Source organism: Tachypleus tridentatus, chromosome 11, assembly GCF_004210375.1.
Source record: "Tachypleus tridentatus isolate NWPU-2018 chromosome 11, ASM421037v1, whole genome shotgun sequence".
In the NCBI taxonomy this organism is placed as follows: Eukaryota; Metazoa; Arthropoda; class Merostomata; order Xiphosura; family Limulidae; genus Tachypleus; species Tachypleus tridentatus.
The window spans coordinates 81,227,012-81,252,493 of record NC_134835.1 but is presented as its reverse complement, the minus strand read 5'-3'; the positions used below and the strand labels follow the sequence as shown (position 1 = coordinate 81,252,493).

General features: G+C 32.8%; 1 protein-coding gene and 1 long non-coding RNA gene across 3 annotated transcripts in view; one reads left to right on the top strand and one right to left on the bottom strand.

Moving 5' to 3' along the window:
- Positions 1 to 840: 840 nt before the first annotated feature.
- Positions 841 to 13,759, bottom strand: LOC143232596 (uncharacterized). 2 transcript variants are annotated; one of them, XR_013017625.1, is made up of 4 exons: positions 13,700 to 13,759; positions 12,806 to 12,937; positions 12,296 to 12,510; positions 841 to 1,894 (listed from the first exon to the last, which is right to left on the bottom strand). It is a non-coding gene; the product is annotated as an uncharacterized LOC143232596 (long non-coding RNA). The 2 variants fall into 2 exon arrangements; XR_013017624.1 differs by lacking the exon at positions 13,700 to 13,759 and having other exon boundaries at positions 12,806 to 13,418.
- Positions 13,760 to 16,403: 2,644 nt separating this feature from the next.
- LOC143232595 (acetylcholinesterase-like) overlaps positions 16,404 to 25,482 on the top strand; it is a 30,419-nt gene continuing 21,340 nt past the window's right edge. Inside the window, exon 1 of the mRNA XM_076468212.1 lies at positions 16,404 to 16,714. The gene's annotated coding sequence lies outside the window, so the exon portion shown is untranslated. The remainder of the gene's footprint in view (positions 16,715 to 25,482) is intronic.

Below are 25,482 nucleotides of genomic sequence, written 5' to 3'. Positions count from 1 at the left end.
AAGTTGATCACGAACGAAATAATGAGGACTACCAGAAAAGAAGAATCGAAGAGAAATATAATAGAAGACTTTGTTTTATCTCACACATCTTCTAATGTCTTGTTTATTTGTTTCATGGATTTTACGCGTGACTATGCGAGGGCTTTGTTGGTTGTCTTCAATTCTAAAGCTATGAGCTTCAGAGAAGACAGCTAGTCAAAAACAACAGCTTTTGGGTTATTATTGTCAGACAAAATATTGGGATTTGACAGATTTTGGTTGCTGTTGTCTTTGCAGTAACGAGACACGAACCATGCAACTTCAACTCTTCCCTCTGACACATTAACCATCGGGACATTTATCGTCAAGCTTACATATGTGGTTCTGAGCAATAAAACTGCAACTGACTTTTTTAGAAATAGAACTAGTCGTACTCACAGTTTAAAGTAGCTTGGAAAAGTAACTGATATGTATGCATTTCGTGAGGGTGGGAAGATTGGTGTTTGACTTGAGGTGTAACATGCTCGAGCTGTACCTGTAAAGACACTAAAGTCAAACGTATTATCTTGAGAACCAAAGTGGTGTTGGTAGGGTGTTTTGAAGCAGATGTTGAGAGAACAGCTAAGGTTTGAAATTACGCAACACATATTTAAAAGGTCCTCATTCCACAATAAAACATTTACTCAGTTATTTACTGTGTGATTGTTTTTACGTTCTATACTTTCAACGTGTATCGGTGTCTTAGTCCTAGTGATTATGAATTCCTCAATCATATTGGGCCTGATAGTTTTGACCCACAAAAAAGAAAGAAATAGAAAGTCGAAGTTCTTAAAATGATACTTTATTATTGATGAATCAACATCGATTTAAAAACTTTTCCAAATAACATAATCAGTGTGTCATCACATACAAATAAATATATCAAGCTTTCATATAAATACAAATTAAAAGGTAAAACGTGTCGAAACGACTCGGCGCTGAATTGCGAGTTAAACAGACAAAACGTGTCAAAGATATCATAAAACTCAATGTGTAACAATCAGCAAATCGTCAAAAGATACCCTACGTTTCAGTGTCTAACAACCAGTTAGGTCGTGTCAAAGAAACTCTGCATATAACTGATTGGTAAAACAAACAAAACATGTCAAAGACATTGTATATTTCATTGTTTAATTAACATTTAAAATGTGTCAAAAAGAACTGTACGTCTAACTGATTGATAAACAGGCAAAATATTTCAGAAATACCTCATATCTTACTGTATAATGAACATACAAAGCTTCTAATGATTACTCTCTGTATATAACAAATATTTATTAGAAAGAACATACAATGAAAACGTTTCGTCCTCAATAAGTTATCAAGATATTTTGATCGATTTAAAAACTTGACTTCAGATAGTTTACACTCTTTTTATGCTACTTAAGATTGCTATGGAAATTTTTATATAATTCCAAAGAAAACAACGTGAATTCTCTGATTTTTTATACACCTTAGTAATCCCGATATAAATAAAACTGCAAACTAGGCAACAAAAATACGATACATCATCGCTAACTTTATTCTTTCACTGGTACAACAATATATTAAATTTCTCAGGTTATCTTTACAAGTAAGAATAGCAATATCTAGCTCTTTCGAACTTCTCTGCTCAACTGCTACTCAGCGAAAAACCAATTCAAATATAGAGGAAAAAAAACGTTACAGCCGAAAAACAAATTAGACACTCCAGACTACGTAACCCTAATTCGATAATACAGTCTAAAACATCTCCTTCTTCTGATTGAAAAAATATACTCATAAGTGAATGAGTACATTCCAAAATATGCCTTGCCAAGAATGTAGACACAGAAAGGAAGGAGACTAATTCGCCTGTGGCCATTGTAGATGCTGCTTGCCTATCTTTTGATTCATGCTGAAATAAAGTAAGTCATGTTAACTGGTAGTGAAGAATTGATGCTCAAAGTGGACAAAGGATGAGAAGGACAAGTATCTTAAGAGGTCAAAATCGAATTAGATTAGAAGAAAGCAAGATGTATGATATTGATTTTGGAGAAGATGATATGGGCTTGTTTCAGATCGTGTATCAAAGGTTATCATTACTTTGTTCAAAGCTGGCTGTCTTTAGTCTATCAAAAATAAAAACTGAAAGGTCCATGAAGAACTATGATCACTTACTTTTGGTGGTTTTCTGAGGGAAAGAGACTGGTGGGCAAACGTTAAAATAATTATACATATATTGGACTTCAGCTTAACAGACAGATTGTGTTGACAGTAATTTGTTTGTTTTTGAATTTCACGCAAGCTACATGAAGGCTATCTGCGGTATCCATCCCTAATTTAGCAGAAAAAGACAGCTATTCATCACCACCCACCACCAACTTTTTGTCTGGATTACTCTTTTACTAACGAATAGTGGGATTGGCCGTGACATTATAACACGGTTTAACGGGTGAACATGTTTGGTGTGACGGAGATTCGAATATGCGACCCTCAGATTACGAATCGAGCGCTCTAATCACTTGGCTATGCTAAGCACAAAATATCAAAACCTATAGTTTCACCCGAAATAAAAACTCGATGATTAATTTACCCAATTGTGGATCAGATGTTTCGTGGTTCGTACCCCATTTTTGCCTAATATATATATACATGTACATATCACGCTCTGTACTTTAGAACCATGGGTGCATTATAAAAGTGATGGTAAAAATCCTACTACTTGATTAGAGTAGCTCAAAAGCTGTCGGTTAATTGAGTATCTGCCTTCCCCTTAGTCTACCACTGCAAAATTAGGGACATCTAGCGCAGATATCCACCGAGTGCATTTGTAACAAATTCAACAACAAAAATAACACATCACAAAACAATTATCATTTCATTTAAAGCAATCAGATTTTTAATAGGCATAATAAAAAAATTGAAACTTATCGACAGTTGGAGAAAGTCTCAAAAGAATTCTAAAGATATTTGTTTTTTATTTTGTTTTTGTATTTATGACAAATCTGCTAAGGCTATCTGCCACCGTCTTTAATTTTGAACTATTGAAAGGCAGCCAGTCAGTAGTACCGTACAATTCACTGTGTATCATTAATTGAATGAACACACAAGTCAAAGTGCTGAGAGTATTTGGTAACGTTGCATGAATTGTAATTAGGTTCGTCCACTCCGAAATCCAGAGTTCTAAGTTCTACCACAGAGACAACTCGCACCCAAAATCAAAAGAAAAATCGCCCTTGGAGAGGAAAGACGATCAAAGAATATTCAGTGTAGTGTAAAGTATTGACTAGATGACTTCAGGATAGCGTGATAGCTCTACAAAAAATACATTGATTTGGAGAAAACCGTGAGAAAGAAAGAGCAAAGAACAAATTTATTTTCGATATTCTAACAAACAAGGTAATGATTTTCATATTTTCATAAACTCACATTCATCATGTTTGTTAAAATATAGAAAATATAGGAAAAAAATCACATATTTGTCAAAATTCACGCAAAATGAATTCTGAGAAAAAACAGAATATAATATGAATGTCTTCATAATTACGGTTCGGAAATTGAGAAATAACACCCAATCAAACAGTCGATCATGGGTTTAACAGAGAAATCGTTTCCAGATGTAGTGGTACCAAGTTTTCTCTAACTTAAAACTTTTACAAATAATAATAAAACTGGGTGTTTACAGTCAAGAACATACTTTACAGGTGGTATTTCCAAACTGCAGTAATACTGGAGTATTAGAATCTCATACCTGTTCACATGTGCCCAGCAACGGTCAGTTGCAAACTCGTTTTGTTACCCTGAAGATGACCTAAGAAGATCAAACGTTGTTCTGTATTTTATTTTAATTAAAGTTTTAATATCCATACCAACAGTCTTGAGAATGCAAATCTTTTAACGATTGAAGCGGTTTTGAATGAATTTTGTTCCTCAAAACGTGAGAAGAAAACTTTGATAAATGGTGCTGTTTGGTTTGTACCTAGCTAAAACATCCTAATAAAAATTATTTTTTTTTCTTGTACGTTTATATATAATTTTCATGTTTTTATTCAGTCTAGAAATTTTCCTAACGGTATGAGAAGCTAAGATAATAATTTTAAATTATCTTTATCACCACACACATATTTTATTCTACTAATTTTTCAAGGTCTCTATAAACTATGTTTCTTACAATCTTATACTTTTCTGCCATCAACAAAACCTGGGTTTGTTAAGTAATACTTCTCGTATTGGTGTAGTATATGCTTATTTTTATCACTCCATATAACCGGAAATGTATGTTTTGTCCACCAACAGAAAAGATTTCCGATTTTTTAATTTCTGCAATGAATGAACTATATTTTCTCTGTTGTAAATAATCATACGCCACAAGTTAAAAATTCCACCTGTTTTTTTCACTACCCAACATGAGTCTCTTGCTGAATGAATATGCTATACTGGACACATCAATGTTGTTGAAATTTTGGTATGACACAGGTAATCAACGACTCATAACAACATTTTCCAGTCACATTGCAATTGTAATTCATCAAGTTGTTTGTTCCTCAAGAGAGAAAAGTCCTACGATAGAGGAATTAGTAAAATCACACCACACATCGAATTAATAGGCTGTGGTTTTTGGATTTTTTTCTTGACTTAAGTGACACAATTAAGGGTACGCACATTATAATAAAGAGTAAAATGATCCATAGGATGTACAATATATTGTTTTCGTCAATTATAAGTTGTACCCTGAACCTGAAAGTCTCCGTTCAAACACAGTCGTGGTTTATGCAAGATCACAATGGTAAACTATTCCAAAGTGCCAAGTTATATCCAATGCTACCATCACAGACGTATCCTCAAGAAATAGTTGCAGTTGTGCGTAGCATCACCATTAAAGAGTCCATTGGTGTTAGTGGACTTCCTTATCTTGGACGGTTGGGTATACTACATCTCTTCCAGAGCTTTTAACGAATTTGCTGACAATAAAGACTGTCTGTGAACGTCTGTTTATGTTGGCCCTGCAGCGACATATCCGTTGTACATGCACCTAAAATAGTTTTCTTGTTTGTATATGTTAAACAAACGTTTTACCATTTAAGTAACAAATTAAACATTCTAATATGCGCAAACAGATTAAAACGACTATTTCATTCTTGAAATCAAATAATTTTGTTCAGATTTTTTTAGGAGAAACGTCTGTTTATTCAGCATCCTCAAACACATAAGTTGTTTGAAGTGCAACATAATATTGTTTTTGTCCAATAGCTTACAATTTTATTTGAATTAAGGCTAGTCTAGTTTTGTATCATGAACAAACTCATTGTTTGGTTCTGTAACTTTAAGTCACTTCTAAAATTAATTTTCATGAGATACCAGACTACGGCTTGAAATAATTTCCTTTTGTTTAAAAGTTTGATGTTACAATTATGTTTGACCATGAATGATGCAATTTGAAGATGTAAAGGAGAAAACGTAATAATTAAGTTCTTAACTCAACATCAATTTATACATCACAAAAACAATGTGTGAGGAGAAAATATTTTAAAATAATTAGTTTATTTATTTATAGGTAGAACAAATATGCTATATAAATTAATTTTAGATTTGTCTCGTTTGAAAATAATTAAAATAGCACTTTGCTAACTCTTTGTTTAATTAGATCAAGGTAAATCAATCTCTAATTCCGGTCACTTATTCAATAAGGTACTTACACCTGTATTGTAACACAATATATATACATATAACTTCTGTAAAGCATAAATTGATCAGATTTCTCAGTAATGTATGGTCTTTTGTACTCATTAGCTGGTCTTTGTTGGACATAAAACTGACAAATCACAATGACGTTTTTTAAGCCTGTTAAAGCCCGCATCGAATTAGAAGAAATAACACCCTTGTTACCTTCTTACAGTGAGCTATATTTAGAGAAAAGTAAATAAAAGGTAGGCTTGGAAAGTGTATACTATATTAACACAAAACGAATGTTTGTTTTTAATTATACATCCCTTTTAATCTACGTCTCATTTATGAGAGAACGGAGGGAAAAGCAGATATTGATTTTATAAGATGGAGATAAAAGAAACTCATCTCATTGGTCGTTACAAAGGTTCAGCAAAGGATGTTTGTGCACAGACTTAAGAATGCTTTTTGTATAAAAGATGAGCTAGCTTTACCGTTTAAATTATTCATGGAACAAAACGAGGTGCTACAAAACTTTACAAATTTTTGTCCTGTTTGAATTTTTTTCTTTCACGTTGCTTAGATTGAAAGTTTCACAGTAAAAAAACAACAATAAAAAGTTATCTCAGTGAAAAAAACTCCAACAAAAAACATGCATTGATCGTAGATTATAACTAAGCCTATATATCACGTTTGTCAAGCAAATCGTACATCAAATCATAATTGGTATCGATACACGACTGAACCCCGTTAGTGAAAACGTGACTGCAGCCAGTCCTGGTTATCTAAGTCAAAGCTTACATATGACCAAAAGTGCTAGATAGATAGATACAAACTTAAAGTGTTACTTTTCTCTGCCTGATGTAAAACAACAACAAATTTGTGTACAGCAAACATAACATAAGCATGGGTAAAAATTCAGGACTGAATACACGTGATAATAGTGAAAAAAATTTCACAAATAAAAGGAATAACCCATATTATAATAATTTGGTTCTAAATAAAATCATCAGGTAATTCATTACCACAGTAACAAGATATTTTTAGACTTATTTGGCAAATATATTAATATGTAGAGTAACTTAGCTGGTTGAGTTGAAAGAGATAGGATTCGAATGCAAAATACATAAAAATACTCTTTACTATAGAATAAATAAGTGAAAATTGAAAGTAGTACAAGAAATGAATACACTTGTATTAAATGTAAATAAAATGAAAGTTTCAATAATATATTATGTCGTGTAGTCGATAAAGTACAAATTAAAAAACAATTCTTGACGCACTGGTCCTAACTCTTATAAAATTTAAAGTAATATCTCCGAAAATCTCAAAACTGCTCTAATACTTTATGCAGTTCCATCCTCAGGGGATATTTGTAAATAGCCTCAAACCAAGGGATATTGCTAACAGTAGACTATCCCATGTAATTGTGCCCCTTCAGTGGCTCAGCGGTATATCTGTGGAATTAACACGCTAAAAACCGGGTTTCGATACCCGTAGTGGGCAGAGCACAGATAGCCCATTATGTAGTTTTATGCTTAATTCAAAACAACAACAACCATGTAATTGTGAATACAACGTTGAATATCTTCTAATATAAAGGCTAGAACCTTAAATTTAGCACATTACAATCTGGTTCCGAGCAGGAGTTGCGCCTACAAGATACTTGGGTAAAAAGAGAAAGTTCATATCTGATGACCTGTCGACAAACAAGCATCCTTCCCGAATAAAATGTCTCTTACAGAGCACTCTTCTGGCTAACTGAAAAATGTAATACATTATATATGACAGAATAACGTCGCTCATGGTTCTTTGTTAGAGCTTTAAATAACAAGAAATTCCACAGTTTGGAGGAAACTACAACATAGTTTAGTACTTAGCGGTTGCCTCTCACAACAAGACATACAGGGTAGAAAACTAAAGAGCTATAACGGAATGAGAATGCAGCAGGTAGATTACGTAATTTAAAAATATTTGGGTTAGTTTCAGAAACAACGTAACTTAACCAAACGTACAATAAATTTAATATTTTATACTATTTCTATATTATATATTTTGCACTGATCTTCTAAGTGTATATAGAGTTGTTCAAATAAGCAAGACGTCTATTGATATAGACAAAACTTAGAGTTCCAAAACTTCTCCTTAAATCTTTTGTTTTTTAATCATTAATAACAGTGCTGAGTAAACATAAGAATGATTATAATGGGAAGCATTTTATTTCATTATAAAGTAATCACAAACTTGTTTCATTTGAGACATAATTAATCTCCCATGAACAAAGTTTGTTCATAAAGAATAAATTTAGAGATATGTTGGGACATAAAACTAATGTGATATTTTTGTCTTAGTTTCTAAGTTTCTATTGTAAAATTGCATGAGGATCGCAGTCAGTGATGATCGGTTCATTGGATCGTGCTTTAGATTCATTAAGTTTGCAAAGATTAGTCTTAAAATCAATTCCTCTCAAAATTTAACATTCATTTTATAACACATATTCTGATGCCGTATTACACAATGTTAAGGAATTACAAATGTACTAAACATTATTCAGGTTGGACCACCATACTTTTACAACGGTAGGTTGGAATAAGTGCGAAATACAACTCATAAAATGTTGAAAGATGTCTTGTTCAGTTGTAGCCTATTTTTTGAAAAACTTTATCTACAGGGAGATCACAGATATTAGATAAAGATCATGATATCACATGCTTAATTGGTTCGATGTCCGTGGAATTTGGCCCGGCATGGCCAGTTGGTTAAGGCACTCGACTCGTAATCAGAGGGTCGCGGGTTCGAATCCTCGTCACACCAAACATGCTCGCCCTTTCAGCCGTGAGGACATGATAATGTGACGGTCAACCTCACTATTCATTGGTAAAAGAGTGGCCCAAGGATTGGCTGTAGGTGCTGATGACTAGCTGCCTCTCCTCTAGTCTTACACTGCTAAATTAAGTAAGGATGGCTAGCGCAGATAGCCCTCGTGTAGCTTTGCACGAAATTCAAAACAAATCAAACCAAACCATGGAAGTTGATTGAAGTCATATCTTGCTCTTCAAACAAATTTTTGACAATAAAAGTTCTGTAGATTGTTGCATTAGCGTCTTATAAGATTACATGGTGTGGAAATGTAAAATTAAGAACAAATAAAACTGCTTCGGCAATAAGAAGGTCCCTAATATCATTATATCTCGTAGCTTGCGTTGTCGGAATGACCCCCAAAAGATTGTTTCCTGAATGATTCTAAACTACCACACAGAAAATGGTGAAAAAAACCGACTTACCACTGCACATGCTCTAATATATTTATACAAATTGTTCTGTAAGTACCACTGAAGTCATAGCTTCCTGTTTGCTTCTGATATAAATGTCTTTTTGACTGGTTAGCGACTGCGATGTTTTTGTAATGACTTTTGTATGATGCAACTATAAATAACCTTACTGAATAACTTTGTTAAATGGAACACAGTCTTACACCTTTTGCACTTTTACAATACTACAAATAATGTTTGTTTTAAAATAAAATTCTGACCGTTATTGAAGGATTCCGTCAATTGGGACGCAATCTTACATTTTTCACACTTTTACAAACTGTAAAGTGATGTTTTTTTCCTGATTTGTCAAAAACAGTTGGAGCAGCAACTTTTCCAATTGCCACTTTTTATAGACTAGTGATTATCTAGTCATGAAACAGTTATGTGTAAAAGACGCTTCTTTTAAACGGATATCAACTATGAAGAACATTTTTCCTCTCTCCTACAGACTAACTACAGGCATTACAGATTAACCATGACTAATAACGTTTCTGCAATTACAAAGTTTAAAATTACAGATTAGATAACCGATCTACTTTGCGTAAGGATACAAATTCAGTTTTCTGTTATTGTGTATATGAAGATTTAATAAAGTGGCTGTAGTCAGAATAGTTCAATGTATGCTTATTCTGATAATACGTACACGGTTACTATTATGTCTAGTAAGATTAAAAAAGTGGTCAGTCTTTACTAGTAAAAAAGATAGTGCATTGTTTTATTTATGATCTGTTCTGGTTTTTACAATGGTATTTATATAAATGTATTCTAAAGTAGATTATATCAATGTTAGTGATTGTGTTAATTGTAAAAAAATTAAAACTAAAGGATTGAAAATTAAAAGGTAACATATTTCATAAAGATGGAGTTAAAATGGCGTCAGGCAACTTGTAGATGATTATTTAACTGTTAACTTAACAACGATTGTTTTTAAAACAGAAGTGTTAATAACTGTTTAAACATAGTAAAATTGTGATACAAGATCGGTGTCTTTGCCTGTTAATTTCTCAAAACTTATGCTGCATGAAACTTTATATAAAAATTATAAATAACACAAAACTAATAGTTGAATTAACTTAAAAATTTAGGAACTGCTTCTTTTTCAAGCTATTTTTCCCTAGTTATTTATATTTGGGCAGAGAATGCTATTCAACATCGTCGTAAGAGGCCGTTACTATAAATTGTTTATTAAAACAATCTCTAGGACTAAAAGTTATTTTGTCATTTCTTGTATTTGAATACACTTCACAAACGCTACATTGTTTCTACGATTAATGAAATAATGTTCCCACAAACGTTTTATACGATACCTTTACTTTGTTTGTTTTGTTAAGCCCGCAGCTAAACAATGGACAACCCGTGTTGTACCCACTGCGGTTAAAGAAATCAGGTTTTTAGCATCATAAGTCCATAAGTTTGCCTCTGAATTACCTTCAATTAATTTATCGGTTCCTGACAAAAAAGTATTCTTGCTGACGTAATTTTGGTATAAGTACTTCTAACAAACGATTCTGGGAATCAGATCTGTTTTCGTCCTAGAATTACAGAAGAGGTTCATGGACTTTGGAAACTATTAATGCACAAAATTGTTTGTGACTATATGACTTTGTTGGTTACAGAAATCATGTTTCAAACACAAAACGTAAGCAAAACATGCCATCGATACTGCAATTAATAACAGTAAATACTACTAGGTCCATTTAGGTATTCCATATAGAAATACCAGTAAATACTACTAGGTCCATTTAGGTATTCCATATAGAAATACCAGTAAATACTACTAGGTCCATTTAGGTATTCCATATAGAAATACCAGTAAATGCTGCTAGGTCCATTTAGGTATTCCATATAGAAATACCAGTAAATACTACTAGGTCCATTTAGGTATTCCATATAGAAATACCAGTAAATACTACTAGGTCCATTTAGGTATTCCATATAGAAATATCAGTAAATACTACTAGGTCCATTTAGGTATTCCATATAGAAATACGAGTAAATACTACTAGGTCCATTTAGGTATTCCATATAGAAAGTGAATATTTTTACCCAATTTCTTTTGGCTTGTTCTGTACAGTTAGTATTGCAACATTAAAAAACATAAAATTATTCAATATGTAATATGTGTATCTCATATTATAACACCCCTACGGTCGAACCCGCGACCCTCAGATTACGAGTCGAGTGCCTTAACCACCTGACCATGCCGGGGCCTAAATATCCTACCTATACGCCTAATCGAAGGAAGTGAAATATTTCTCTATTAGATCACATAAAGTTATGTTGTATTTGAGATGTGTTATCAATTTACTATTACCGTTTTCATTGGAATTTTAATTTCATGTTTTAATTTTTCTGGTAAGAATACTTTGTGGAATATGCTAAGAAAATCCTTCAACTTAAGTTTCTTATAAGTTTACCGATAAGTGATGCATAGAATAGAGTTACTACAATGAAAACCACAAGTGATTCTCTACACTAAGCACTGAATAACATGTCCAAATAAAGTGATCTAAGAAAATGACATTTTAACTTCAACAAACAGTGTAAAAGTACACGATGTAAATGCATTGACATGATTAACGACAATATCATTACACTTGAGAAAAAAAGTGCAACTTTATACACAAATCTAACAGTAATGGTGTGATAATGTTAGATATTAGAAACACAATAGCGCTCTTCAAGGCCAGGTGGTTAAGGCGCTCGACTCGTAATCTGAGGGTTGCGGGTTCTAATCCCCGTCACACCAAACATGCTCGCCCTTTCAGCCGTGGGGGCGTTATAATTTTACGGTCAATCCAACTATTCGTTGGTAAAAGAGTAGCCCAAGAGTTGGCGGTGGGTGGTGATGACTAGCTGCCTTTCATCTAGTCTTACACTGGTAAAATAGGGAGGGCTAGCACAGATAATTCTCATGCAGTTTTGCGCGAAATTCAAATCAAGTAAAGAAATACAAGTATAATAACATGCTAAATGAAAGTAATATTTTAACAATGAATATATCCGAAACTAATCACTTTATGTAAATGAACATAAACATATCACAGGAGAAATAAAAACTGTGAAGGCTATTCAAGATTTTTACTCGATTTACCACATTTTGAATTACTTCTTGCTCATTTGGTTTCGGTACACATTTATAGAAATCATATTTGTTTATAAGCGACAAGTGAAATAAGTCGTTATAATCGACCCGCAAAGTAAGACTGTCAACTGAAGTTATATTGATTAATTTAATCTATGGCCTGCCTGTTTTGAAACATCTAGACTTTGCGAGATGCTTTAATTTCTCATTGTTCCAAAAACTTCCACTAAACATATAATATCTAATTGCATACCTATTGATTAAACCACTTTCCAAGCTGCGAGTTCAGCAAATACATGGCTAAATGCTAAAGCAATAAACGCTTGTAGTCCTTCGCCAGTGTGCTGTACATGGTAGGATGGAAATCCGATATACAAACTAGACTACTTCATTGATTGGTTGGAGAAACACAATAGTGCAGAAGACGTCTGTTTTATATCAGATTGTTTTTGTTTTCTCGGGAATTTCCTTCACAAAAGAAAAGAACTTGAAGCATTAACATTTCAAACAGTACAGCTGAAAATGAATTCACAGCTTGAACAACAAATAGTAATAAAAAACAATTATTGATTAACCACGATAATAGATAAACGTTATCAAAAATTCTGAACAGAAAGGTAAAATTGGAACTTAAATTAAGTAATAAGTAGCTTAAATTTTCATTACCATTCACTTACTTCTCGAATAATATTAGATGCATTTTGCTAAAAATCTCAAAGGGAACTTATTAAATTAAATAATTTGGATATGTATTTGCACATACCTATTTCTCACTTCATCATGAGTGTCTTTTGCCGTGATAACAATTTTGAATCAGCATCTCTTGAACTCCACAAAGTGCTGGAACATGTTCTACAGAAGCACATTTCTCAAGTATGCTGAAGTGGGTTCATAACTGTTAATAGAGGAATGAGGTGTAAGTGGGGTGTTTAAGCTTCTCCTATAAATGCCAAATATCGAAATGAGGTCTTCTGATTGTCCCAACCAATGAAAATGACTGTCGTGTTTTTTAAGCCAATGTCTAGAAATACGTACATGGTGAATTCTTGCATTATCCTCTTAAAACCATTGTATATCAGAATGAAACACGACAGTGTGAAGTTGATACCACTAGAACTATGCAGAATTCCGGTACATCCTTCCTTTCTAAATCAATCAAAGCATACAATTCCTGTGATGGTAATCTGATGTAGATCATTATCCATCTACGAGAGATTCCACTATCATAACAACACGAGCTTCTCTACATATTTCTATTTTAGCGTCAATAAAAAAACGGCTGAAACTCTTCCAGTTTCTCACAGTTCTCAGTTTGTGTTCTAACTACAATTGAGCTACATTTCATACTCGCATCGCAAATAATAATTTGTGATTTGGTTTTGATTAACACGTGCATGTTTCTTTAAAGTTATTGGCAATGTAACGTTTAAATAAACAAATCATAACTACTGTTAAAAAGAATTGACCAATTAGGACACGATCTGACGTCTGTTACACTTTACAAGCCTGCTTAATCTTCATTTTCGTTTATTAGACACAATTGGTTGACAGCCATAGTTTACCATGGCGTAAGACAAACGGTTTTTTTTTCTTTTTAATTGTCGTTGTTGTTAGACAATTATGAAACATATCTTTGAAATATCTATAAGAAACTTACCTTCAACAGTAACACGTTTGCTAGACAGGCTTCACCATCATACTGTTTTGTAAATAGTTTTTCTTAGCTATTATTTTGTGGATTAAACTTGCAATTATATCTCTACCCAAAGGTCAAAGAATCACATCACGTGATCTATCTACTTTACATATGCAAATGGAGTTTTCTACAAATGTGTGTGTAGGATTTTAATAAAGTAACCATAGAGTGTATAATGAATACGATAAACAGATAAGTGTACATACACAATAAACAGAACATAACAGGAAATCTGATAACGATGCATAACACGCATTAATGTTGACGCTACAAAAACGCTCAAATAACATTACGATGCATCTACTTATTACCTGTTTTAATGCACTTGATAATACTCAATTTACATATAACGAATACCTAACAACGGGTAATTATTTATGCAAATTGTTACGACAGGAACCTAAGCTTCAGCATACCAGAGTCATTTACATATCAAAAGGGACACCTGTCCACAAGTTTTTGTTTCACGCTCATGGTCTTCGTGTAAACCAAACATTAATGTGTCAAACTCAAACGTGAAAAAGGAACGTTTCTAGGTGTTAGTGAATAAAGAGGATTACTTTATGGAATAAAGAGAAAAGGTTTATGAGAAAATACAATACTAAAGTAACAAAGCACTGTTGTCGAAAAGTTTATTGATACTATCTTTGACGACAGTAGTGAAAAAATACGTGTGTTCGACGAAGTTTTTTATTCATTTTGGTTCTAACTATTTGAGTCAAAATCATTAACAGCAAAAGAAAAATTGAAATGATAAAGTAAAGAATAAATCGAATTATTTAATACATTTTTATCTTCAAAGTATTTGAAAAGAAACAAAGTTATAAATGAAATTTGATTTTAGTTCATGGTTGTAGAGAAATTAATTATTTTGGAACATATAACAAACACGTCTTAAATATTAAATGGTTATTTAAACTACTCAAAAGCTTTATAGATGAAAATAGCAATATAGATATGTTAAATTTCTTTATGACTAACAATGTTCGTACTACATATATGCGTTTATTTTGGATATAAAACGACTTTGTCATCTATAATTAAAAGCTCAGTTCGAAATTAATGTACAGTATGTTGTTATCCCATCAGAGAAACTGTATCAAACCACAATAATTACAAATAAAACTTAAATTATTATTATTTCTGACAATAATATAATTTATGAAAAAAGTGGTAATCTTAAGAATTTTAATTTCGTTTATTTTCAAAAAAATTATTTAAGACACCTATTGAGATCTACTGTAAAGAGTCATTAAACGCAAGCCGGTGAAATCATTTTACACACCATTAACATCAAACGTGTCAAACAAAAGCTTTCACATTGCAAGTCATCAATGAAGCGTGGCATTCAAATGCAAATTTAATAAGAACTAGCTCCAGAAACTCAAACAGTTTCTAAAATTAGAGTAGGCGAGCTTCTATACAGCAACGATTTCTGATAGCTCTTGTATTTTGCAGTTTTAACAAAATCATTTGCAAGATTGTTTGACGTCTTTTTCTGTATTAAAATAAGAAAATAACATGATGTACAAAATAAATAATTATTTATGTTTCTAATCCCTAAGAATAGTTTTATTAATAAAACGTTTTCTCCGGATGAACAAATAAATTCGTATTCTTAGAATTAATGAAAAATAACAATTTAAGATTTACTGCCATGTATAGACTGTGATTACAACAAATATTTCTGCAGAGTACTTATTGTTGCTAATGTAAAGATTTACTACTACGTATTTACTGTAGTTCGTGTAAAGATTTACCACTAAGTATTTACTGCAGTTAATGTAAAGATTTACTACTACGTATTTACAGTAGTTAATGTAAAGATTTACTACTAAGTATTTACTGCAGTTAATGTAAAGATTTACTACTAAGTATTTACTGCAGTTAATGCAAAGATTTACTACTAAGTATTTACAGTAGTTAATGTAAAGATTTACTACTGAGTATTTACTGCAGTAAATGTAAAGATTCACTATTACGTATTTACTCTAGTTAATGTAAAGATTTACTACTAGGTATTTACTGTGGTTAATGTAAAGATTTACTACTAAGTATTTACTGCAATTAATGTAAAGATTTACTATTACGTATTTACTCTAGTTAATGTAAAGATTTGCTACTAAGTATTTACCATAGTTAATGTAAAGATTTACTACTTGGCCTTCTGCTGACTGAAACATTATACCCTTTATTCTAGGACAAAATAATATAATACACAGTTCATATCTTGTTTAATTCAAGAAATATTTAACTACTCCAGAAAATCAAATGTTAAAGATAAAATTAGGGTATAGATGCATATTATTTGAAAGGCAAAAACGTAATAGATATGTTTGTTTTATTCGTCATGAAGTATTGGACAAATTCCTGTTCTTTGCATCTATTTCTCTCCGATATTAAATATTAGAAGCCCCTTAATAATTGTAGCTATCAAGAGATTATGCGAACATTTGGTTAAGTTAAATTTATTACTTTAGGAAAGTAAGAACGCGCTGCGAACAACACCGTTCCTCGCAATCTTTTATATAGGGTTTGAAGGGTTTCTACACTTAGATGGTTCCTGGCCATGTGATGTTGCTATGGAGACACCTGCGCTATTGTATGAAAGCGGTTGAGAAGAACGTGATTGGTTAGCACACTCTGGGACTGTGAGGTTGAGAGTTTTTGAACGTTGCACTCGAGAATCTTAAGCTATGGGTAAACAGAAACTCCTAGAGTGAGTTTGGAGTTCATCTCACGAATATCAGTATTTGTTGATCCACTACCGGCTGTAATTAAATGAACGTCAGTGAAATAGGTATAGAATAATCCATTGTGGTAAAATGTATGAGAAACAATGAGGGTTTTCTAAAGTAGCTTCTAGGAACAAGAAGAAAGTCGACAAGAATTATTCTTATCTAAGTGGCACAGATGAAACTAGACAAAACCAAAAGTAGGAGTCATCGTGAGATTTGATTCAACTCCTGTTTTCAGGTACGTTATCCTTACGTTTCTGAGACTGTCTTACCCTAAACACCTACAAAATCAAGTTAGTAGTTAGACTACTATTTTGTAGTCATATTGTTTCTCATTTTTAACGATCTGTGGCTACTGCTACACATTGGAAAGGAATAAAAGCCTGCATTGTAACGCATATACTCACTAAAGACAAAAGTAAATAGTATAGAATTATTGATGACATCAAAGAAACAAATCGCTTCCAATTTTCTTAATTTTTCAAATAATTTGATGCTGGGTAGGGTTGCGAATTTAGTTTGAAAGGTCACAATAAAATATACAAATACTTTATATTATTTTGGAGAATGTTTTATTTACTACTGTCCAATACTTGACCACTATTTATGACCGAAGAATGCCAAAATAGCTGTGATGGTCAATAATTAACTGCTGATTTTATTGTTATTATAAATAACGCTAGAGAAGAAAGTTTAACGTTGGAAATCTAGCCTGTCTAGGTGTCTTTAAAGTAACACTTAAAATATACATTCGAAGAACAATTGTAATAGTTATGTGAATCCGAGTATTTATGGTTCGCAACCCGTTGCGCAAAAGAATATTCCAAACTTTGATATACATGAATAACATTCATATCCAAATGTTCGATCGGTTAAAAGTGCCCAAAGATTTTCCTGTAGACTTTGTTGGTTAGCTTCCTTCACTCCAGCTAAGAAATGAGAAATGGTCATGAGTAGATTTATATGACATTCTGAAACAAGCAAACTACCTTCGTTCTGTGTTCTATTTGTTTAAGTGTTATAGCATTCTGAATTTATCTATATTTGTTGTTACTTTTCAAATGACGTAAAGTTTTACATTAAAACATTATATAGAATCGTAAACCACCTGTCCTTGTAAGTTTATATCCTTTCATTGTTGCCAGTACTTACAAAATAAAATAGTTTTGAAATTTAATGGAGTTTTAGATATTCGGAACATTTTTTGTTTAATTTTCGATGGTAAGCTTAAAATAATTCAATCTTTAAGTTGTTGATTTCAGGATTTCACAATTTTCATACACTGTAGTTCCAAACTATCCACTTGTTACTCAAAGGCATGTTTATTTGTTCTGTATATTTGCGAAAAGTTACACCAGGCCGACCTACACTAGTCATCTCTAATTCTGAATTGATAGACGCAAGCTACTTCCACATTTTTTCACATATGTTCTCACATTATTTCAAAGTTATCACTCATCAAGTAGTTTTTATATTGTTGAGCATTACTTCGTGTTACGCACGTAACCATTGGCAGATAAATCATGTTTTTGATCTAAGTGATGAAATTAAGGAAAATAATGTATAAAATGCCAAATACAAAGATCCCATGTACGATACAAGGGTTTGGAGCATTGAGAATTAGGTCGATAAGATACAACTAGTTCTATATTAGTTCCGGGGTGGACAGGTGGGTTAAGGCGTTTGACTCCCCGTCGCACCAAACATACTGGCCCTTTTCAGCCTTGGGACGTTATAATGTGACGGTCAATCCCACTATTTATTGGTAAAAGAGTAGCCCAAAGAGTTGGCGATGAGTGGTGATGACTAGCTGCCTTCCCTCTAGTCCTGCCCACCAGTGGCTCAGCGGTATGTCTGCGGATTTACAACGCTAAAAACGGGGTTTCGATACCCGTGGTGGGCAGAGCACAGATAGTACATTGTGTAGCTTTTTGCTTAATTTTAAACAACCCTCTACTCTTACACTGCTAAATGAGGGACGGCTAGCGCAGATAGCTCTCGTGTAGTTTTGCGCGAAATTTATAAAAAGTTTTGTATTATCCTTTTAAAATTAGATAATTCTAGTGTGTCAATACATACCTCACAAACAGATCGTAAAATGCAGACGTATTTATTTAACTTAAAAAATATCGTATATTTTTTATAATGTATGAAACATTAAAATACCTTTAGAGCTATTGCATCACATGATATTTTGCACGGCTTATCTGACATGCGTAAATCTAATTCACAATCAGACCCACTATTTCTAGCTTTCATATGTATAATCATAGATTGGCCAAATTGTATGTTGAATTTAGATTCTAGTTAAGGGGTATTTATTAAGTTATTTTAGTTTGCTATTAGACAGTCACCCTTTTTCTCATTGTTTTAATTGGAAAACCTGGTTGGAACATTACTCTAACTATGATACTGTAACTCATTACTGTATCGTATATTTTTCTATGATATTTTGGTCTATACAAGAATATTAAATAATGTCTTAGATATTTATAATATTTGAATTAATTGTTGAAGAACAGAAAGATTGTTCTTGATTTTAATGTTGTTAATTTAGTGTATTGTTGTCTCTTTCAAAAATCTGTTTTACTTAACAGTAGGTAGTAAATAAGGTAACTTTAGTCATGTACGACATGGAATTTTACAACACGTTCACGTAGATTTGGTTTAGTTTGTTTTGAATTTCGCGTAAAGCTAGCTGTTTCGAATTTAACAGTGATAGTCAAGAGGGATGGCAGCTACCCAACGCCATCCATGCTAACCTATTTGCTTCTAAGTTACTAATGATTAGAGAGATTAACCTGTTATAATGCTTCCATAATTGAAAGAACGAGCATGTTTACTGATGGGGATTCGAACCTACGGCCAGAAAATTGCCGTTCCATCACCGTATCCACTAGTCTCATGCCGATTTACTTAGTTAACATCCTATTAAACACGCCGTGGACACCAGATTATTTTCTGTTTCAAACAAAGTTAGCATACCACATTGTTAATATACCACGTTGTTAACACACCACATTGTTAACATAACACATTATTAACATACCACATTGTTAACATACCTCATTGTTAGCATACCACGTTGTTAACATAACACATTGTTAACATACTACGTTGTTCAGAAGAGTTTATACATTTGCTCCTCTAACTGTATCAGTTGAAAGTTCATACAGAGATTTGTACAAGTTGGTTTGAACTGGAATTAATTTTTCTTGAATATGCCTAATAAGAGTGATCACTGATGCAGGCAATTTTCGATTATTGGACACACAGGGACACTTATAGCTTACCAGTGTAATAATATCATTATTAAAATCACTTTATCTGTCTTGTGCAGAACCAAGGTCTTCTCTGAATAGTAAATTGTTTGTACAGTCTTTTCCATCTAAATAGAATCATTGAGGTAACCCGTGAAGTAAAAATGGTCACCTGACCTGAATAGATTCATGACACACACAAAGAAGAATCAGTTTTCATCATAACATAACATTTAGAGAATTAATTAGTCCTGGAATCAAAACTGGATAAAAAAATCAGCTCTAAATCATTTTTTGTATAATCTCAACTCAACTTATTAGAATCAAAATGCTGGTAGTACATACCTACCAGTTCATGAGAAATTAGATGATCGAAAAGAAGTTTGTCTCGTATTATGACACCTGTGAACACTAGCATCGGCCCGCTAACCATTATGAAGAGGATTAAGTTCTTGACAATAAGTTAAGATAGTTAACTGTTTGAAAAGTTATGGCTGAAGTAAGTAGTTTTCCTTGCTTTCCTACTTAAGTGAGATGGTTTGTGGTAAGATGCCTCCAGAACGTTCATTGTAAAATAAACGATCTACCAAAGTGCAGCTAGGACGGTAAGTTTGTTAGTTTATAAATCAACTCCTCAAAGGTCACTGCAATTCTTACTTTCTTGAGCTATCAAACAATATCTGATAAAGAGACATTATTCTAACGTCTTGCAACAATCCTTTGTTTTACGTTACGAGTTGTAGTGAATCTCTGTGGGGCAGGCTGCATGATACCTACCAAATAAGACAGATAAGACTGTTATATAAGATCTTTAGAGGCTGAAAGGTTTTTGCAAACCTTCTTTTCTGACTACTCGTGTTACGTTTTGTGCTAAATGTTGCCAGATGTGTGTTTATTGGTATAACAAGAAAGAACTATGTCATCATTCTCAGGTGCAGTAAAGTAGTCATGATCTAATCCATCTTCGACAACCAGCAGATATCGTATAAATGGTGTAAATATCATTTTTTTCGATTTTTGTTGGAGAAAGTTTGAAAATTATCTGATATAGTATGTTGATGGGCATTGAATGGTAGTAACAGTAAGGAAAACAAGGTAATTTATGCTGATTGTTGTGTAGTAATAAAAATAAAAATATTTTTTTACTGTCATTCCAAGCACTTCTGTTATATGACTGAGTAAATAAATATATGTGTGTGCATTTTGTAGATGACAGTACAAAATATGATCTAGAAGTGTTATGGTGCTAAGCACAAACATTTCTCTTAATTTATAATCATGATTACTTCTGATTTTATTATTTAATCCGGGTAATTGTTGGTTTACTTCCTTGGGTATTGTCTGAAAGCTCTATGAAATCATTTTTGTTTGTTTATTTGGGAATTTCGCACAAAGCTACTCGAGGGCTATCTGTGCTAGCCGTCCCTAATTTAGCAGTGTAAGACTAGAGGGAAGGCAGCTAGTCATCACCACCCACCGCCAACTCTTGGGCTACTCTTTACCAACGAATAGTGGGATTGACCGTCACATTATACACCCCCACGGCTGGGAGGGCGAGCATGTTTAGCGCGACGCGGGCGCGAACCCGCGACCCTCGGATTACGAGTCGCACGCCTTACGCGCTAGGCCATGCCGGGCCCTATGAAATCATACATGGAAAACATGCTCAACGCCTGCCATAACTGGTATGATTATCAGCTTTGTTACTGAAAGGTAATTTCATGAACTACAAATATACATTGGTTGATGAGCGATATTAAGATAGAGGTAGTACATACGTCATGTATGAAACAAGAACCAATTTTTAGATGTTTAATCACGTACAGAGGTGTAAGCCTTACAAGGGCACAATTTTAAGGCTACAGCACTGCTTTATGAATCGTATACTTGCTTAAACCCATTCTATACCATTTCAATGTACAATTAATGAACCATGTTCCTGCTATGAGATTGCGCATAGATATGAATAAATTAATATGAATTAATATTTTATCTTCTTTCTAACATGCATAGTGAGAATAGTCATTATTGTAGGTAACCTTGGATTGTAGGATACCCTACTAGGGTCTTGATTTCATTTTCTCTCATAAATTTATGCACCAAAATATAGCAATGTTATCAGAAGTTTACATTCTTCTAGTTGTATTTCAGTTGTGATAATTTGACTTGATTTACTTTCAAAAGAAATTTAGTTGTTATTCAGGTAATAGACCTTTTTAAAATTTTCAGTATTTCTAATTTTTCTCTTTGGAAATCAAAAATTACTAAGACTTTTTACTTAAATTATTTTCTATTTTCTCTTACAAACAGGGTGATAAAAATTTACCTTACAAAAGTCTGTATCTCTGCTTTTAAAATGTTTACTGTACTCCTAAACTATCAATGATCTACATTATTTATTCTCAAGTTTGTTACAGATGATGTTTACAATCTACCTTTGTCTTAAGTGGTATTGCCATTTTCAAATAAAGCTATTACGCACAGGTTAACTCGTCCCTTTTTAACAGAAGGACAGCTTCATGTCAGTTTTCGTCGTACATAGATGGCTCGGTGTATCGAATTAATATTGTGCTTAATATTATATTTATGTATGTTTACGTATTCCTGCTACAAGAGATTTGTTGGTTCTAAACAGCGCTAGAAACGAATAGGTTTTGTAAGTTTTGTGTATTAAAGAATCCTCATCATGTTATACTCTTTGAACTGATTTCAAATAATTCGAATACAGTTGTAAGGATCTTTGCCAGACATTGTGGTGGAACAACATTTCTGGATGTATAAGGTCAGTTCAGGTACACTTTAAATGCTATTCAATCTTTCAAAAGGATCAAAAGGCGCAACTCCTGCAATGACAAAGTTTTACACACAATCACACATCTCCAGTATATCAAACAGTCTGATCCACACAATCAGGAATACATTATGATATATTTTATTATATCGTCAGTACAGAAGTGAATGAAATACTCAACAGTCCTCGCTATACTCTTCCAGTCATTCATGGTAAACAGCTTTCTCTCTGAGCACCATCAAATATCTGTTTATATGTTTGCATCTGAGATAAGCAGATTTTGTAGTGGTTTCACCTTAGTTTTATAAGGTTCTTTATAAGGTACTCTTCAAGATAAACACATTATGAATACTGTCAAAATAATCTGCCTATTGAGATGGCGTCCAATGTATGTATACTTATTTTAACGTTTGTCCAACAGTCTCTTTCGTTTAGCACGTCACCAAAAGTAAGTGATCACAGTTCTTCACCGGACTTTTCAATTGTTATTGCTGATAGACTAATGAAAGACAGCTTTGAACAGGCACTCAAAGTAATGACCTTTGATAATACGATCTGAGATGATCACACTCTATCCAGTATACTTATTAAGCAGACAAGTAGAGTGAAAGACCTGCTTACAAGAATCTTAACTATTATTTAAACCATTTGTATAGGATTAAAAATAACAATATTTAGATACTGCTAGGTCACAGCATGTAATCCGTTAATACACAGTAGAATTTACATATGTAGAGAGCAAACATCTGCAATATTGGTTATAAGACGTAGGTTTAAAGCCACCAACAATTGTTTCACGAACATAAGGTGATTTATAATAAATAGTTCAAAAAGAAAAATGAATGAGTTTATTTATATAAAAGAATCGTCTCCCTCATCATCTCAATAAGTTAAAAGGGGAAAGTTCAAAAATTGGTTTCTGAACGTCACTTCTGATTGTACTGAGATACTTTTGTATAACTAAATTAAAGAATGTTATTTAGAAACAGGTAATTTTAAATATCATACACCTTTTACGATCTGGCATTCAGAACGTTTTAAGGCTATTAGTTCTAGAAATAACTAAGTGTAAATTACAGAATTGTAGTTGATAATATATATAATTATAAACTTTTAAATTTAGCTTATAAGCAGTATCTATCATTTTATAGGATACAATTAGAGGTTGCATATTATTATTCTGAAAGTTACCTCTTACAAAATTAGGTGTTTCACTAATACATTGAACTACTGTCATTTTACTAGAATATAAAACGTAGTGTTTTTATCTTCCTGGTGATGTTTCTTTGTATCACTGAAAGGTATGGATACTCTTGTAAAGGTTAAAGGTTTGCCCCACAGTGGCATCGCGATGTGTTGGTGAACGTATGACACTAAAAACCGGGTTTTAATACCCTTGGTAGGCACATTACAGATAGCCTATTGTGTGATTTTGTGCTTAAATACAAATAAATAAATAAGGTAAATGTCTTGGAATTGTTATATATTTCTACTCAAAGAGATAACATGTCAGTCTCGTTAATTCTTAACTGGCGCATTTACTTTTCTTTGTTATGTTCTTGTTGTTTTCACTCAATCAATGATCCAAATTCAGTTCTTTTTCGCGCATCTCTGTTGCTTTTAATTAAATAGTAGCATATCTCATTTCTTTCAAACTAATTCGCCAGTGATGTATGAGTTTCTTAGACTGACTGAAACATTTTCGATTTTCTTCTTAAAACGCATTGCTTGCTATTCGAATATGATTTTTTCAATCAAATGTGTTCGGGATATTTTGTTCAGAATGTTTATTTGTAAAATATAAAATACCTCATACTTTGCAAAATACATAAGAAAGATATATAGTTTAAGTCTTTCTGCCTTTTAATAAAAGTATTATATGAAGCCGTATGATTAGTTTAACAACAAAACCAACGTGATTCCTTAGCATTTTATTCATCGGAGTTTTTGACTGAACATAGCAGTGGAGCCCGGCATGGCCTGGTGGATTAAGGCGTTCGACTCTTAATCCGAGGGTCGCACCAAACATGCTTGCCCTCCCAGCCGTGGGGGCGTTATAATGTGACGGTCAATCCCACTATTCGTTGGTAAAAGAGTAGCCCAAGAGTTGGCGGTGGGTGGTGATGACTAGCTGCCTTATCTCTAATCTTACACTGCTAAATTAGGGATGGCTAGCGCAGATAGCCCTCGAGTAGCTTTGCGCGAAATTCAAACAAAAACAAACAAAACGTAGCAGTGAGGCTTAAAACGCATCCAACCAAGAAAAGCTAATAATACAAATTAAATTAAGCAGTTCAAAAAAAACATGGCCGCACTTTATGAACACATGTGTTTAGAGATAATTGCATTCCCATGTATTATAATTAATGTATTCATTAACATAAGATATACCGTAAAACTCTGAGGATTTTTTCTCTTCTTCACTCTCTTTGATCTCTTGAACACTTTGCTTTTTTACTCCATTTTCATTTTGAAATTCATTTCGTTAATTCTTAACTGGCACGTTTACTTTTGTATTTGATTTTATCAGTTAATCAATAATCCTTATTCGACTATTTGTATTTTGCGCATCTTTGTTGCTTTTAATTAAACAGCTCGTTTATCCCATTTCTTTAAAACTATCTCAGCGATCATATATAGGTTTTTAGACATCTTCAATTTCATCTGAAAATTCCTTCTTTGCTATTCGAAAATGAAATTTCTAAAAAGAAAAAACTCAGAACATTTTGTTCATTGTGTTTATTAAGATATATAAGTAATTGGTATTGTATTTATTTTACACGTACATATGGATACTGTTTCACCAATGCATTCCTTGAATAATTAGCAAAGTTAAGATATAATGGCAAATTCTGTCTTGGTATCAAAAAGTATCGACTAAAACAAAGTAACAAACTTGCTTTGTTATCATCTTAATATTAACTATACACAGAACCAGATAAAACTTGATGTTTA